The sequence below is a fragment of the Suncus etruscus genome, chromosome 4 (assembly GCF_024139225.1).
Source record: "Suncus etruscus isolate mSunEtr1 chromosome 4, mSunEtr1.pri.cur, whole genome shotgun sequence".
In the NCBI taxonomy this organism is placed as follows: Eukaryota; Metazoa; Chordata; class Mammalia; order Eulipotyphla; family Soricidae; genus Suncus; species Suncus etruscus.
This window is the reverse complement of record NC_064851.1, coordinates 36983127-37000275: the sequence shown is the minus strand read 5'-3', so window position 1 is coordinate 37000275 and position 17149 is coordinate 36983127. Positions and strand designations below refer to the sequence as shown.

The 17149-nt window shown below is 39.0% G+C and overlaps 1 non-coding gene across 1 annotated transcript; it reads right to left on the bottom strand.

Annotated features, from left to right (window-relative positions):
• Positions 1-13118: 13118 nt before the first annotated feature.
• Positions 13119-13225, bottom strand: LOC126008342 (U6 spliceosomal RNA). The gene has a single exon (XR_007495677.1). It is a non-coding gene; the product is annotated as a U6 spliceosomal RNA (small nuclear RNA).
• Between the last annotated feature and the right edge of the window lie 3924 nt (positions 13226-17149).

The window sequence follows — 17149 nt, the reverse complement described above, 5'->3', positions numbered from 1 at the left end:
ACTTAAATATATAATTCTATATCTATAATTGTAACCTGAAATTTAAGAGAAAATTTAAAGGGTATGGCCATCAAGCATGGCTTTTAAATGGCTACTACTTGTTCACTGTCCTAGAGAAACTCTGAGTTCCAAACCTCAACTATCTGCAGATACAAGTATGGGAACCCAGAATTCCACCCACAGAAAATAAAAGCTGCACAAGTTCTTTAAAGTTGTCTGGAATTTCTCCAAGAAATAAATGACAAGACTAAATATAGTATTTCACCTCGAAATGATATAAAGGTAATAAAAACAGGGCATGGTAGGTTATGATAGGTTGATGTGCAATGCTCCCACACTACATTTTATCTGCGTTTCCAAGCAACGGAGATTATTGAAACTAGAGAAGTAGGGAACTGAAGGATGAGCCTCAGGAGTTTGTCCTCAGAAGTATCCCAAATAGCTTTGGCCACCAGAGAACTATCTATTCCATCCTCTTTCTGTGTGTGACTATTTCCTTCTCCCTGACCAGTTCCCTCCCAAACCATCTTGCCTCTCTTCCCCACTACACTCCAAACACACTGAAAATTTCAGTACATGAGGGTTAATCAGTACTTGTCTCTTTGCCTGCCCTCACTAATTCATGAATATATATATATATATATATATATATATATATATATATATATCTTACCTTTTTTCTATTTTTTTAAAAAACACTTTGTATACACTGAGGTTCTATAATTTTTAAAACTATTAATCTGTTATGCTGATTTCTCATGGCTATACTTCCAACATTACACCCCTCACTAGTATTCACCTTAACTATCTTCATTTACCTAGAAACAATTCAATGTTGGTGGGCAAATACAGATACCTGATAAAGAAGTTGTAGTGAATCTAAAAAGAAGACTGTGCAGTTATTTTATTTTATTTTTGATTTTGTTTTTGGAACACACTGGTAGTGGTCAGGTGTTACTCCAAGATCTGCATTTAGGAATTATTTCTAGCAGTGCTCTGGGGATCATATGGCATGCCAGGGATCAATTGAACTCATGCCAGCTGTGTGCAAGTCAAACGCACTTTACTATCACTCCAGTCTTCCCCTCACTCCCAATACAACTATTTTAAAGAATGAAGTAATGCCTTTGGAGACTTGAGGGGAAATTATGCTAAGGAAAATAAGTCAAGAATTGAGTGAAAATTACTTAATGGTTTCACTAGTGTGGCATGTAAAAACAAGTGAACTGGCAAAACACAATAAAAATAACTTTAGAGTGAAAAAGATGGTTCTTTCCTAAGAGAAAGGGCAGGATATGGTGAGAGAAGATAAACATGATCATTTTTACAGCATGATGCCACTGGAACTTTGGTGGTATGTAAGGTGAGAGTCACGTACACATTAATATATAAAGCTGTATACTTGAACTCTTAGAAAATTGTAAAACAATGGTAAATCTATCTAACTGAGCTAAAAACTAAAAATGCTTTGGGAGCTGGGGATATATAGGTCAAGGGGTAAGGCACATACCTTTTACATAACTGACCCTAGTTAAGTCACTTGAAGTTCAGAGTCCCTTGAACAACATTAGGATAGACCTTGAGCACAGAGTCAAGAGTAATAACTGAATATCACCAGTGTGAATCAACAACCTCCTTTCCCCAAACAAAATAAAATTAAAATGCTTTGTATTTTATTTTTTTATTTAATGAAATGTATACTAAATAAGAAAAAGTAGATTGTAAGACTTCCAAGTCCAAGGTAGCAATTAATATGGTACTTAGGTACTTAGCAATATAATCATTTATATTAACATCATAAAAATGCATGACTTCAAACCAAATGAGCTAAGAAAAGAAAAAATTGTGTAAAGATTGGCTAACTGAAAGCTAATCCACATACATACCAGGAGTTTTAGGATGATAAAGTCAAATACTCATTCTACCAAGATTAATAGGACACATTCTCACATTAGTACCACAAATTTTATTACTAAGTCAGCAATGGGAAATTGGTTCCAGGTCAGAAATAAGTCAGTCTATGGACAAGATAGTCTCTTGTTTGAAACTCTTCCAACTGCTACATCGTGGAAAACCTTACAGGCTCTGTAGAGTTAGTGCCTATGTATATTGTCACTAACCATTAGCAGAGACTGACTAAGGTAGATTTCAATAGCAACATTTCACTTGCACAATTTTTACAAGTTTTCTGTACTAGTTCTTATAATCCTACATATTAAATTTTGCTGACAAATGAAATCATTTTATGATGATATTGAAATGAGCACTCTCTCAGAGGTTTGCAGTACATACATGTTTTAACTCTTCAGTGGATTGAATGCATGGATTTGCATGGACAGAGGGCTTCTACTACAAAGTGCTTCTACTATATCTTCAAAATATCACAGGTAGATCTTATGAATTATCTAACATCTTGTTTCAGTAACTGGACAGCTTAGATCTTATCATCAGCTGAATGAATGTTACTTTTCAGAGACCTAAACATAGATTCCATCCTAAATTTTTGTGATATTTTGTTTTACTCTAGCTTGCTAAATTGCTTATTTAACCTAAGTACAATGCTACTTTTCTTCAGAATAAACATTTTTCTCTGTTTGTGATACTGGCTAAGAAACACACGACCTTACTGAAAACCCATGATATTCTTTTCATTCAGAAAATGTCAGCTTTTACCAAAAGACCTGTTCCAAACAATAGCACTGACATAAACATAGACCTCATCTTGTAATGAAAGTGTTGATGATACCCTTGATCCTGTTCTGCACATAAATATGGAGTACGAATGGATCGTTTTTTTTTTCTTTTTCTTTTTTTTTATTTCTTTTTGAATGGATCATTTTATTCTGTTTCCTCATCATAGGTCAAGCCAAAGCCTCTTCTATTTATATCTAAAATGATTCAGTTTCCCACTGTCCCTCTGTGGGCCTCCTTGGGGGGCTTTTCCAATACCTTAATTTCTTCAAAGTAATATAGACATTTCCTAGAACAGTGATGATCTGATTTCCCATCACATTCTTGATTCCTTCAGTATACATAAAGAAGAGCTTATTTGGCATTTTGATGTTGGTGGTAGTGCTTAGAGGTGCAGTCAAGATGAACATCAAAATTATAAGATGGCCAGTATTATAACATTGTCACCTAAATAGAAACAGCTACACTAATTTGTTTAAAACCTCATTTGCTTTATTTGTATTAACTGTTTATCCTCTTTGATGAAATTTCTATAGTCCAAGTCCTTTTTTAATTGAGCTGTTTATTGTTTGATTTTAAGCCCTTTCTATTTTGAAGAACATTCCCTTGTGAGAATTGTCTTCTGGAAGCCACACATTGTCTCAGTTTCAAGGTTATCTACTTATTCTTTTGACTTTGTTTTGTACAGAACACACTTCATTAAAAGGGAGGCAACTCCAAAGTACTTCTCAAGGTGGTCAAGAACCACTACCTATGATTCTCAGTCAACTGTACCAGATGAATCAATGCTAGAACACAAGAACACTATGCTGTCCAACAGACAAGTGGATCACAAAGATGTGGAATATATATACAATGGAATACTACATAGCTGCAAGGAATAATGCAATCAGGCAATTTGCTGCAATATGAATGAAACTGGAAGATTTGTTAAATTAATTAAGCCAGAAGAAAAAGATAAATACAGAATGTTATCTATTATATGTAGTATCTAGAAAAAATACATGAAGAAATTCACTGGTTTAAATGGGAGTGTCTCAAGCACCCTTGGCCCAGAGTCTAGCAAGGAGAAGGAAAGAAATTAAATAGAGGAGAAGTAACACAAATATGAAAGGATAAAGACCAGGGGCAAGTGGTCTCAGATGCATTGATGGTTTTAAAAAAAGAACAAAACTGAATAGCCAAGGGAAAGACAACAATGGAATAAAAAAAATCCAAACTTTAACAATCTAAATATAAAATGGATCTATTATGCTGGCAGGCTGGGAGGCAAGGATGGTGGTGGTATGGGATGCACTGAAGGAATATTGGTGGACAGAGATCAACATTGGTGGTGAGATTGGCTCTGATTTATTGTATGTTTGGAACCCAACTATGAAAGACTTTGTAAATCACATTCATTTCAATAAAATTAAATTAAATTAGAAAAAGAATGCTACCTAACACTAAGTGGAAATCAGAAGATGTATCGTCCTTTGAACTATAAAAAATAAGAGCACTAACTACAGAAAACTGACTTTGACAACTGTGACTGGGCAGAACTTACCTTGAGACCAATAAAGAAAACCCTACCCTAGGATGTAGCCAAGGACTTTTACAAAAATCAAGATTTCTTAGTACAGAGGCCCAATTTTGACAACAGAGACTGAGCAGAACCTTTGGCACCATAATTTCCTAGACTTCAGCTTAGGAACCGAGCAAAAACATGGAGCACATAATATAGAAGACTGCACACACCAACAATGATGGAACAGAATCTCTAGAACCATAAAGACTCTATCCTAGACTTGTCCTAGGACCTGTGCAAATACCAAGATTGCTAGCTACAGTGGCCTGATTTCCTCATCCACAACCAAGAGGAAAGTTTCCTGATACCACAAAAACAAAACAAAACAAAACAAAACAAAAACAAAACAAAACACAAAAAACCCCTGGGATATGGCAATGAGTATGTATGGAGCCTATGGTTGTTCCCATGACAGTATGCTTCAAGAGTGGAGAAACCCTGAATCTCTTAGGCCACGGGAATTTCCTTCCTTCCCCAATACTTACTGTGCCTATGCAAAAAAAAAAAAAAAAAAAAGTGGGGGAACACCAAACCCTGCCACTCCAGCATTCCTTTTTCTTGTTTTGTTTGTTTTGATATTATTTTCCTTCCCTTTTTTCTTCCACTTTTTTCTTTCTTTTTCACTCTTGTGGATATTATTTGGTGATTTTTTTTTTTTTTTTTTTTTTTTGGTCTTTGGGCCACACCCGGCGGTGCTCAGGGGTTACTCCTGGCTGTCTGCTCAGAAATACCTCCTGGCAGGCACGGGGGACCATATGGGACACCGGGATTCGAACCAACCACCTTTGGTCCTGGATCGGCTGCTTGCAAGGCAAACGCCGCTGTGCTATCTCTCGGGCCCTGGTGATTTTTTTTTTTTTGATAGTTGATACCAAATTTTTCTTCTCTTTTCCTTAACCTTTTTATCTCCAACAGAATCGCATCACTTGAATCATTCAGCTTCATATATTGAGGGGGGAAAATGATGATACCAGGACCAATCATATGAACATGTAGTGAAAATAAAAAATGATCAGGCTGGAACACCAAACCCAAAGTCAATGACAACAGAATATATACCCAATCTACAACAAGCTATAAAGTGGAGACCAGTTACAGTATTCTTGGGGGAGGGGGTAAAGGAGGGAGATATGGGAGACATGCTGGGAATAGGAGTGGAGGGAGGACAACATTGGCGGTGGGAATGCCCTTCATTCATTGTCACTATGTACTGTAAATAATTCTGTGTAATGCACTTCAGTCACAATAAAAATCAAAAAGAAAGAAAAAAAAAAAAAGAATGCTATGCTGCTATGGCCTAGCAGTGCTGGGGATCACTAGAGCCATACATGGTAGTGGCTGAGAAGCCATGTGATATCAGGGGTCAAATTGCGGTATAAGGTATGTATCCTAACCTTTAATATCTTTTGAACTTCAGAGCAGAATTTTTTTGTTTTAGTTATATTTGGGGCATACCCCATAGCACTGGCTATGTGCTTAGGAGTTATCCCTAGAGTTGCTCAGGGGACAATGTGGGGCAAGGGACGAAACCGGAACCTTCCACATGCAAAGTATATGTTCAGTCTGTTAAGCCCTCTCTTTCCACAATCTAGAACAGAATCTTTGAAGTTAATAAAACCAACTTTATATTTCTTCCATGAATTGTGCCTTTAGTTTGTATTTAAAAGTCATATCAATTCCCCAAGCCATCTATATTTTATTTATTTTATCCTTATTCTATCCTTATTTTCTAAGAATTGTATCATTTTGTTTTGTATCCAGTACTCAGACCTATTTTAAGTTAATTTTTGTGATATCCAGATGTTTCATGTGTATGTTCAATTGTTTCATATTGTTTGTTAAAGAGACTGCATTTTCTCTATTTTTTCTTTATTATATTGAATCTTTTATCAAGATTATTTGACTCTATTTAATGGTGCTGCATAGTCTGTTCCTTTAATCTATTTCCTCCAGTGCCAATATAACTATAACTTTACAATTTTTTTAAGATTTTGAGTCATAGGGCCCAGAGAGATAGCACAACAGCGTTTGCCTTGCAAGCAGCCGATCCAGGACCTAAAGTGGTTGGTTCGAATCCCGGCCTCCCATATGGTCCCCCATGCCTGCCAGGAGCTGTTTCTGAGCAGACAGCCAGGAGTAACCCCTGAGCACCGCCGGGTGTGGCCCAAAAACCAAAAAACAAACAAACAAACAAACAAAAAAAACCAAAAAGATTTTGGGTCATAGCCTATGGTGCACAGTACTTACTACTAGATCTGTGCTTATCATTCACTCCTGGCAGGTCAGGGGACCATAGATAGTGCCTGGGATTGAACCAGGGTTGGCTGCCTGATTGTAAGGCAAACACACCTTAATCCCTCTTCTATCTCTGTAACCCCTTGAGTCAATTTTAACTTTAGTGTTAGTTCTCCAATTTTGTTCTCCATCAGTGTTGCTTTGACTAATTAAAAAAAAAATCAAGTTATTCTTTGGGGTCTTTCACAGATGTTCATAGTGTTCCCTGGTGATTCTTGGCCAACCAAGCCATCAGTTCAATGAAAAAAACCTAGGAACATAATGCTCTTTGGCCTTAGGGTGTAGGGGACTGCCTGTGGTATTTGGGATCTTCAGATATTTTTTCTGTGATACATGAGGAACCACGGGGTACTAAAGATTGAACTGGGGTTGTCTATTTGCAAGATATATGCCTTAATCTCAGTACTATTTCTCCAGCTATTTATTATTCTGGAGTCTTTTGCCTTTCTATATAAACTCTAGAAATATTTTGTTGGTGTCCAAAAGCAACACGCTAGGATTTTATTTGGGATTGCATTAGTATCTAGAACAGAGTGGTAAGAATTCCCATCTTGATAATATTGTCTTCTTTACCAAGAGCACACAATAGCTCTCTTATCTAGCTCTTTAATTTTATTCACATGTAGACTCTTATACATATTATATTATTTAAGTGGGGACAACTGTAATATATGGTATTTTATTTTACATGTGTAGTTATATTTATTCATTGTTAATATATAGGAAAGTCATTTATATTTATATATATATATATATATATACTAATCATTACATTTAGCATTTTTATCTTATTAAGACAGAGTGGCAACTTCTAAAATTCTTGTGTTTTATAAATTCAGAACTGGAAACTGATTTTCTTGATCTGGCTGGAAGAGTTTATGAATCTCAAGTTACCTGGTTGCAGAGGAGGAAGAGCATGTGCTATATAGATGAATGTTTATCTAAAAATACTGGCTCAGATAAAACATTCACATGCTGAAGATTTGTGTCAGATCAGAAGATGAGATGGGGTAATGCCTTAGGTCAGATCTATATTCCACATAGATACAAAGACCCAGTGTTTTACACTCAATGCAGACCTCTTAGCCAGTCAATAGTTCTGAGAACCTTTCTCTAGAAGCTCATAATCCCAGAATAATACCCAGAATTCCCATACCTTAGTTCTATTTCCCTTTACAGCATAAGTCCTTTTTAGTTTGTAAAACTTATTTTGAAAGTATTTTCTAGATTCCACTGCTAACTGGCCTCTGGTTACACAATAATTATGGATGGAATGAGACTAACACATGGCCATTTGGTCATTCAGAGGCCTCATTGGATGTTACAAATGTTGTGACCAAAAAAATGCTAACATGGCACTGCTGCGTGGTCTAAATAACATAAAATTTATTATTTATTCATTGAAAGTGAACAACCCAGTGACACTGAAAGAGGAAATCTTAGTTGCTCCTGTTAAGTCCGGAACTCAGAATCTGCCACCCAAAAGACCACCAGGGAGACAGGCAGTAATGTAAATGCAAGGAAGTTTATTCCAGCATGTTGGAGTTCAACATCTCCTAAGAAAGGAGGACCCTGAGAATGGTTCAAAGGCCAAATTTAAAAGGTACCTAGGGCTCTGTCTAGAGTCTAGACTCTAGGGGATCCCCGCCTTTGGGTATTGATCTTTGAAAATTATTGGTCCTTAGTACAAGGTTGGGCTAGGATTGGTTGTAGTTCAAATGTAGCATCAGACAGATGGCTGGCTGGGCTTCAGGCCCCCATATTCAAAGTGCAGTGTCATCTGGCTATCTGTCCGTTGCTGCAGACCCAGGGTGCATTTGTCATCTGGCCATCTATCAGCTGCTGCTTAGCCTTATATGGATGTATTTCCTGGCATTTACCCTAGGGTCTGGTTCCAGGAACTGGCTGTTCTTCTGAGCCAAGTCTTTATACCTTAAAACTAAAGCCTGTCATGGCTACACTGAGGTTCACAACACAGCCAAATTTATAGTAGTTAACTTCTTTAAGGAAGCAGAGTACAGAAGCCAAATCAATGTTATCTCTAAAGGCACACCATATTCTAACCTCAATATTTAGGTTACAGTTAATTCTAAATCTTAGATCCTAACACTCCTTGCCTGCAATTCCATCTATCCCCATAGACCTAACACTTTGTCCTCTCAGGCCTGGTTTATAGTTTAGGCTTACAGAGAGATGAAGATACTATGTAATGTCTAAAGCAAAAACACCAATCCCAAATGATTCAGACTAGCCAGACCATTCTGCTGGGTCATAGCATTCTTTGTAACATTTTTTTTTATCAACTGATAAAGAGCCTTTTAAAGCCTGCACAAAGATTCAGTTTTCCTATTAAATACAGCTTCACAACACCCTTATTTAACTTAGCCCTATATTAAGTTCCTTTTCCTTCTCCTTTACTTTCAACACACTTCTCTACCTTACAACTCTAATCTGAGCATCATTATTACTCAGTATTTTCATTTTTGAAAATATTGAAAATCCCAGGAACAGAGGATGACCACAGAGACCTGCTGTCACTGCTCCTACAGATACATGAGGTACATTTGTGTATAATCATCACTGCAATCCATCTTCAGAACTTTCTCATCTTCTCAGATGTCAATCCATACTCACTGACTGGTTCTCAATTCCTTCTCTCCCCTCAAGCTCCAGGCAACCTCCATTCTTTCTGTCTCTATAATGTCACTTATGTTTGCCTCCTAAAGGTCACCTTAGTGTTCTTCTTTTCTTCCTTTTGTGGTTGGCTTGTTTTATTTTACATTATGTCTTCAAGGTCCCATCTTGTTGCATGCAGTATGCGATCCAATTTCCTTCCTTAAAGATTCTCTATTGCCCAGATTTTGCTCACCAGTTTGTTTATCACTGGAAATTTGTGTTGATTCCACCTTTGGGCTATCATCAACCTGGCTCTGTGAGCATAATTGTAAACATAATGGAGTCTCTATTTTCAGTTGCCTAGAATTGGAATTGCTAAAGGGTTGGTCATTTTCTTTTTTCTTTTTCTTTTCTTTTCTTTTTTTCTTTAGGATCTGCCATGCTATTTCCCTCAATTGGTATCCATCTGCATTCCTTTCAGCACATCCTAAGTAATTCTTGACCTTGACCTCTTTTTTCCTTTTGTTAATAGCTATTCTTTTGAGTATAAATGATATTTATTTGTGAGTTTGTTTTTCTCTAAGGATTTGTGATTTTCACACACTTACTGACCACTTTTAAGCCTTTGAAGAAAGGTCAATTTTCTAATCATGTATTTTGATTTGGGGGTCAGAAATCTGTTTTTGTAAATGGTCTTTCATATGTTCATATAGGTTGCTAGGTAAACCACTTTTTTAATACTGTGGGGAAAGTATGTTTTGATGTTTATTTATTTTGCTCTTTCTTCATGTCATGTTGCAAAACAGCCCTTAGGATGGCCTTGGATGGTGGATAGAGGCCTTTGTTCTTAGGCCCCGGCCACATGGCTCCATCCCCCATTAACCGGCGGGTCTGGGTCCAGGAAAGCGACAGGTATTGAACTCACTCACAGGCAGGTTTCCAGAGAAATAACACCTTTATTGCTCTGGCCATCAGATGTGGCTGCTAACCATTTACGCATGCCATTCTTAGCTAACCCTACATCTTCCTTCTTTCATCCGTGTCACCTCCAACCTCCATCCTGGCCAAAGACCAAAAGGCCAAAAGCCCTTAATCCTCTCTGGTCAAAGTCTTATCTAACCTTTCCAAGACTTTTCCCAGGAATGGGCAGGGTCTTGCAGGTAAGATCAAGTTACCTGGGAAGAATGGGGAGATGAGGCCACAATGTCACACTTGGATAGACAAGTACTTAGGCACTGAGTAACACTACCTAGAAAACAGCATGGTGGGAAGGACCTAGTAGGGACCTCAGTATTTATATATGCAATACGCTCCAAATTATCTGTTTTTCCCTTTTATTACCAAAGCCAAGACCTATTTACATTACTCTTAAGGGGGACTCCAGCAGTAGGGCACTTGCCAAACACTTGGAAAGAGGAAACACATAATACTAAAGAAGCAAAACCTTCACTGAGAAAGGGTAGAGGGTAGTGAGCAAAGGCAAGAAAGCCCAAGGAAAAGCTTCTCTTCTCCAGTCCACAGGCTGGGGTTTCTGGCAAAACTGGCCCTATAGAAAAATATGTCCAGCAGTTTGTCATGGTAGGTTAGGTTGTAATGTGTTCACCCCTCAATCAAAAGAGAGTCCATTCGGAGACACATTCCTCAGAATCTATTACGAGATGTTTCCTTTGAGTCTTTGCAGGTCCCTTCTAGTCAGTTTTGACTAGCAATTCCCTGTTCCATATCAGAATATCCTGTTAGCAGATGAGTAATGGGAGGGATTGTTTTGGATCAGCAGTACCCTCACATTACCTGTGCTTACCTACAATGATAACAAACAAGTTTACTTAAAGGGGTGGGAGGTTCATCTGGCCAAGGCTCAGAGAAAACTTCCAATGACTGAAAGGGAAGCATTAAAAGGCCTTTGTCCCATGATGTGACCTTTCACAGAAGAATATTCCCTGTGAATCATTGGTTGACCTATCCTGATAAGAGAGTGTACTCACTCATTTACTCATGTCCTAGTAGCTGACATCCGACCTGCCTATTCCAGTCCGCTGGAAAAGGAACTTCTAGCTGGCTCAGGGACTCCATGGAAATGCCCTTGTTCAGGAAGGTCCTGGGATTTGTTTCTGGCTAGCTGTGCAGCCTTTTACTCTAAATTTTGAGTTTTTTCCCTTTGATAAAATGGGTTTGTTAATATCTCCTCAGAATGGCTTTTGGAAAGTGCTTTATAAATGTAATGTTCTATGCATTTTTCAAGTTCTCCCAGTTCTGGGGGGTCAAATTTGGGACTGCATGATACCAGCAATGTGTTTATTCTAGTGTAATAATTAAAGGGCCAAGCCCCATTATTTTGCCTTTTGAAGACCAGTGAAGACTTTTTTTCATTTGTTTTAATGGCTTCTGTGCTTGATTTTTTTTTTTTCCACTTGGCAGTTGACACGCCTCCACTTACCTCCCCAGGAGACAAAGTCATCCCTCTGGACACATCTTTGGCACTGGCACTGCTGTGCTTAGCTAGGCAGCCCTGGAGACTCCCATCCTGGCAGGCTTATTCTCTGAAGCTCCTCTCTATTCCTGCTCAGGGCTAAGAGATCTCTCTTCACAGCCGAGCCCATTCTCTAGTTCAGTGGCTGAAATTCAAGAAAATTCCACTCTTTTAAAGGAGGAAAGTATTCACATTGGTCTTGAGAAAACAGCTGAGACCCTCAGATATCTTGAATCCTGAGGAGTGTTGTAGCATACCCAATGACAGAAAACAGGAGGGTAAGTAACAGGCAAACACATGACCTACATATGCCCAACTCTTGCTCTTGTGGCTCTATTACCTTGGGCATGTTCATTAGCTTTACAAATTTCTGGTATCTTCTACAATGTTTGGGTATTAGTAATCATCTTATCAATGTGAAGAGAGGCTGAAAGAAGATCCAAAATGTCAAGTGTGGATTGGAGTGATAACACAGTGCACAGGGCACTTGCCTGGTTTGCAACCAGCCTGGGTAGAATTCCAGGCATCCCATGTGGTCCCTTGAGTAATTTCTGAGTGCAGAGCCAGGAGTTATCACCCTGAACATCACAGCCTGTGGCAACAACAATAACAAGAACAAGAAAAACCCAAACAAATAAAATTTACAACCGCCTAGAGGAGCCTAGGAAAAGTTTATTCTGAGTCTAGAGAAATGGCTCAGGCTAAAATGCCTGTTTTGCAAGTATGAGGCCAATAGTTCAATCCCTGAGGCAGCTCACATGCTTTGATCACTGTCCTGGCTACTCTGCTGTTTGGGAACCCTGATACCACAATCGTTTGTGATCACCAGGTTAGCACAGGGTACAGACAATGGCTGAGTTTGCACCAGATGTGTGAGTTCCAGAACAACAAACAACAAAAGGAATGGGAAAAAATTAATTTTTAATGAGCATAAATAAAGCAAGAAAATGACCAAAGGCATGTTATTACACAGTGCAGAGTTAGAGGTGAGATGCCTGATAAATGCTCTGCATAAGCTTCATGTTCAAGGAGCAGGGAACTCACAAGCATTTGTACCACCCTATGTGATACCAGATTCTGTCTTGGTTTCCTGAGATACAGGTAGTTTCTCTCACCTGAACTGTAATATCAGGTCTGCTCTAGCTTCTGCCACTCTTCCCAGGAGATGCAGGGACCAGTTAGCAGGGCTCAGTTTGAGAGGAAATCTGCTGAATTGTCTCAGAATGAGCATAATGATTGTCCTCTTCCCTGGGCCTTTTGACACAAATGGCCAATGCTATCATTACTCAAGTCTAGCCTATGGAGAAAATTGTAGAATTGTGAGAATTGGGGCCATAGCAAATAGATGGTTTCCAAAACCAATTAACCCTTAATAATCTTGGTGGTGGGTCAGCTGCTTTTCATATTCTCCTTAGTTGGTTCTTCAAATGATAACACCCTCTCCACATTTTTTTAACAACTTTCTTTTTTTTTTTTTTTTTTAATATGGAACGCTTCACGAATTTGCGTGTCATCCTTGCGCAGGGGCCATGCTAATCTTCTCTGTATCGTTCCAATTTTAGTATATGTGCTGCCGAAGCGAGCACTTAACAACTTTCTTAACCAGCTCCTTCCTTCTACCTCTCTCCACAGAAGCTCAGAGGGTCCTTACATTTTACAGCATAACCAGATTGCTAGCTATTGACTCCTACCACCAACCCCCTGCATCTTCAAAGCTGTCTGTTTTGGCACCAATCCTTTCTTTCCTCCTCCCCACTCCAGTCTGAAGACACTAATGGTATTTCCTCCTATTCAAAGAAAATCCCTTTGGAGTTGACTCCTATTCCCCTCCCCACCCAGCCCCCACCATGATCCTTCTTCTGGCTAGGAAATCCACATTGCTTTTTTTTGGAAGCATACCCTCCCATTCTTAGTCCATATAGTTGAATTGATTGACATGATGTCCCTCTCCACTTCTTGCTCTATAGGACAAATTGAGCCAATAAAAACTCCCCACCTTCCTAGCCACAGTAAATAGGTCAGAATGGACATACAATTGAGACTAGAGAGTGCACCAACTTTTGACAGAGCCCTTGGAGGAAGGCTTTTTTTTTTTTTTAAACGGAGACTATAGGTCATATAGCCCATGTTAAGATGAAGAGAGAGATCACCATCTTGCTATGAAATGGATGCATACTACCTGAGAAAATGTATGTGTACCTGTGTATGAAGGAGTGTGTGTGTACGTGAGAGAGAAACAGAGATAGAGATACAAAGAATGTTAAAATATTTTGTTGAGTTGCTATAGGCAGCTATACCAGAGTTTCAGTTCTTTTCTCTTGTCACTTGAATCTAGAGAGAGAAAAAAACCACTCTGTAAAAATGTCAGGAAAGGACTATCTGTGTCTGTGTTGTTCATACCCAGCACTTGAGACAGTGAGTGGCACACAGTAAGTGTTCCCTACTTATGAAGTAATTCCTCCTGTGACTGGAGTTGATGATCCCATCTCTTCACCTCACTTTCACCTTGTCTCTTTTTCACTTTCTTACCTGTTTTTTTAAGCCTGTCCATTCCTCAGATAGTGTATACATTAAAATCTCTTTAATCCTAAAAACAGACTCAAGTACCCAACAGCAAAATGAAAAATCTTCATTTATTATGGCATTTCTTTCTAGAATCTCAACCTATTTTTTACATCTCTGAACTTTTCAAAAACATCTTAGCACATTGAACTTTGGCTGTTGTTCCTGCTATTCCAGCTCTATCAGTCATTGCAGATATCGCTGACAGCATTCCTCTTGGCCTTCTCCTTACTCCCCAAACACCTGATGGACCCCTTGATTTCCAGTAAGGAAGAGGCCTTTTAAAACTTCCAAGATTCATCTTCTATGATTCTTCTCAGAGCTTTTCCTTTTACCTGAAATTTTTGTTTGAATTGAAGCCTTCCAATAACCAAGATTGCTTTTTCTTTTTCTGCACTGGAGCAAGAGTAACAACTTTTTCCTTCTTACCTTTGGTAGCTGTCCCTGTATTGTAAATTTGTTTAGGACTCTGGCATCTAGAGTGTCCAGCAAAGGTCACACTGATATGCTGCTTTGACCTTCAGAATTATACTAAATAGAGGATGACTATGTGCTTCAGCTCTCTGCCCAGGTTGAGCTCAGTAATTTTCAGAGGGTTGTTCTCCTGAATCATCTCTTATGATACGGGACTTGAACAAATTTCTGTCATATCAAGGATTTGGTTAGCAAAGGATTCTATTTTACTCAAGCAGGTGTTCTATTTACTATCAGTGTGAGGGATTTCAGGAATGAGACTATGGAAAAAGGCACCTTGTCATACTGGCTGGTTCTAATGATAGGATAAATGGTGGAAGTTACAGATGTATTACAACTGCATCCATGTAATAAAGAGTGGAAAACCAGAGTCTTTCAGTTACTACACTCATTTTACTTATCTATTCAGCAGGCATTTGACTGACATTTACTGACTGAAAGGAGCTTGTTTATTATCTACACAGAGACAAAAATACACAGATAAATAAGTTCAATTATAGGTGGTATTAGTTTTCAAATAAATTCTCTTCTGCTAAAGAGCTACAAGCAAGGCTGGGGAAAGTGACTCAAGTGTAAAACACACACCCTGTATGTACAAAAGCCTTTTTTTTTTTTTTGGTTTTGGTTTTTGGGTCACATCTCGCAGTGCTCAGGGGTTACTCTTGGCTCTATGCTCAGAAATCTCCCTGGCAGGCTTGGGGAACCATATGGGATGCTGGTATTAGAACCACCATCCTTCTGCATGTAAGGCAAATGCCTTACCTCCATGTTATCTCTCTGGCCCCTGTATGTACAAAGCTTTAGTGGGGAACACCTCTACCATATATAAAGCCCACTGGATACCACCATAGTGACCCCTGCCCTTGCTGGGAGTGGCTCTACAACATAAAAAAAAAAGGCAAGATTAATAGTAAGAGCTACCTGAAAAACTCATTTAGTTAACTAGATCACTAGGGCCATCTCATTCAGTGCTGGCTAAACCTGGTTGCACATCAGAGTCTCAAATAGCCCGAGATTTGGGGTTTCTAACAATATCCTTGAATGATCCTGGTGTACCTCAAAGTCTCATATGACATTTACACTTCACACTTTTACTTTGGAATTGGACACTTCAGTGTCATTTGATGAAATCTATTTCTTGACTCTGAGCTCTCACTTAGATGTCTCACTGCACTCTCTTTGATTATCTACTTTATTTTCCTTTTATACTTTTTTTTTCCAAGCTATGTAATAATTGTATGTGATTAACAAACTGTGTCAAACTTAGTGACCTGAAACAGCTCAAGTTTATTATCTTACCATTTTGTATGTTAGAAGCCTGACCTAACGTCTCACTGGGCTTAAACTATTGGCAGGGCTGAGGTCCTTCCTGGACAAGAGGAGGTATTTATTTCTTGCCTTTTCCAGCTTCTAGTTTGGTGTCGCTTTTCCACCTTTCAAAACCAGTTGTCTTATTTAGCCTAGCATTTAAAGTCATATCTCTTTCTTGACTGTCTTTTATTTCTACATTTAAAATACTTTAATTACCTCATCATTAAAACCTGCAACCTAAAGTTCATGTCTTTTTATCCTAAATCATTCTAATCTGCTTTTCTCTCTCCCTGCTCTACTCTTGAAGACTTGGTCATTATATTGGATCTGCAAGGGTGTTCCAGGATTCTCACCATATTTTTATTGTTTTTTTTGAGGGGGACATACCTAGCAGTTCCAAGACTTTCTCTTGGCTCTTCACTCATGATATAAAACTGAGGTCATCTGTGTGCAAGGCAAGTCTGCTGTACTGTCTCTCTGTCCCCATTCATCCTATTTTCAGTCAACTGATGATGAATAGCCTTAATTCTAATTGCCATCCCTTTGCCAAGTAGCCTAAATTCTTCAACTGTATGGAGGATTTAGATTTAGAAGTCTTGGGAAGGCATTTTTTCCTGCTGCTGCAATCTCCTTTATTATTGTTCTTAAGCCTTCTGCTTGCAAACTCAGGCCCTCTGGGCCCAATTTGGCACATTATGAGTGAGTGAAGCTGGATAGGAAAGCAAAAGTGGTCAACTGAATACCCCTAAGCCTTGGCTCAGTGGTTGCTGGTGAGAATGTGGTCCCAGTATTGACTTCCTTCCTTCCTTCCTTCCTTCCTTCCTTCCTTCCTTCCTTCCTTCCTTCCTTCCTTCCTTCCTTCCTTCCTTCCTTCCTTCCTTCCTTCCTTCTTCCCTCCTTCCTTCCCTCCCTTCTTCCCTTCCTCCTTTCCTCCCTCCCTCTCTTTCTCCCCCTCCCTCCCTTCCTCCCTCCCTTCCTTCCTCCCTCCCTCTCTCCCTTCCTTCCTCTCTTCTTCCCTCCCCCTGTCCCTACCTTCCTCCCTCCCCCCTCCCTTTCTCCCTCCCTCCTCCCTCCACCTCCTTCCTTTCTTCCTCCCTCCCTCCTTTCCTTCCTCCCTCCCTTTCTCTTTCTTTCTCTCCTCTTTCTCACTCACTTTCTTTCCT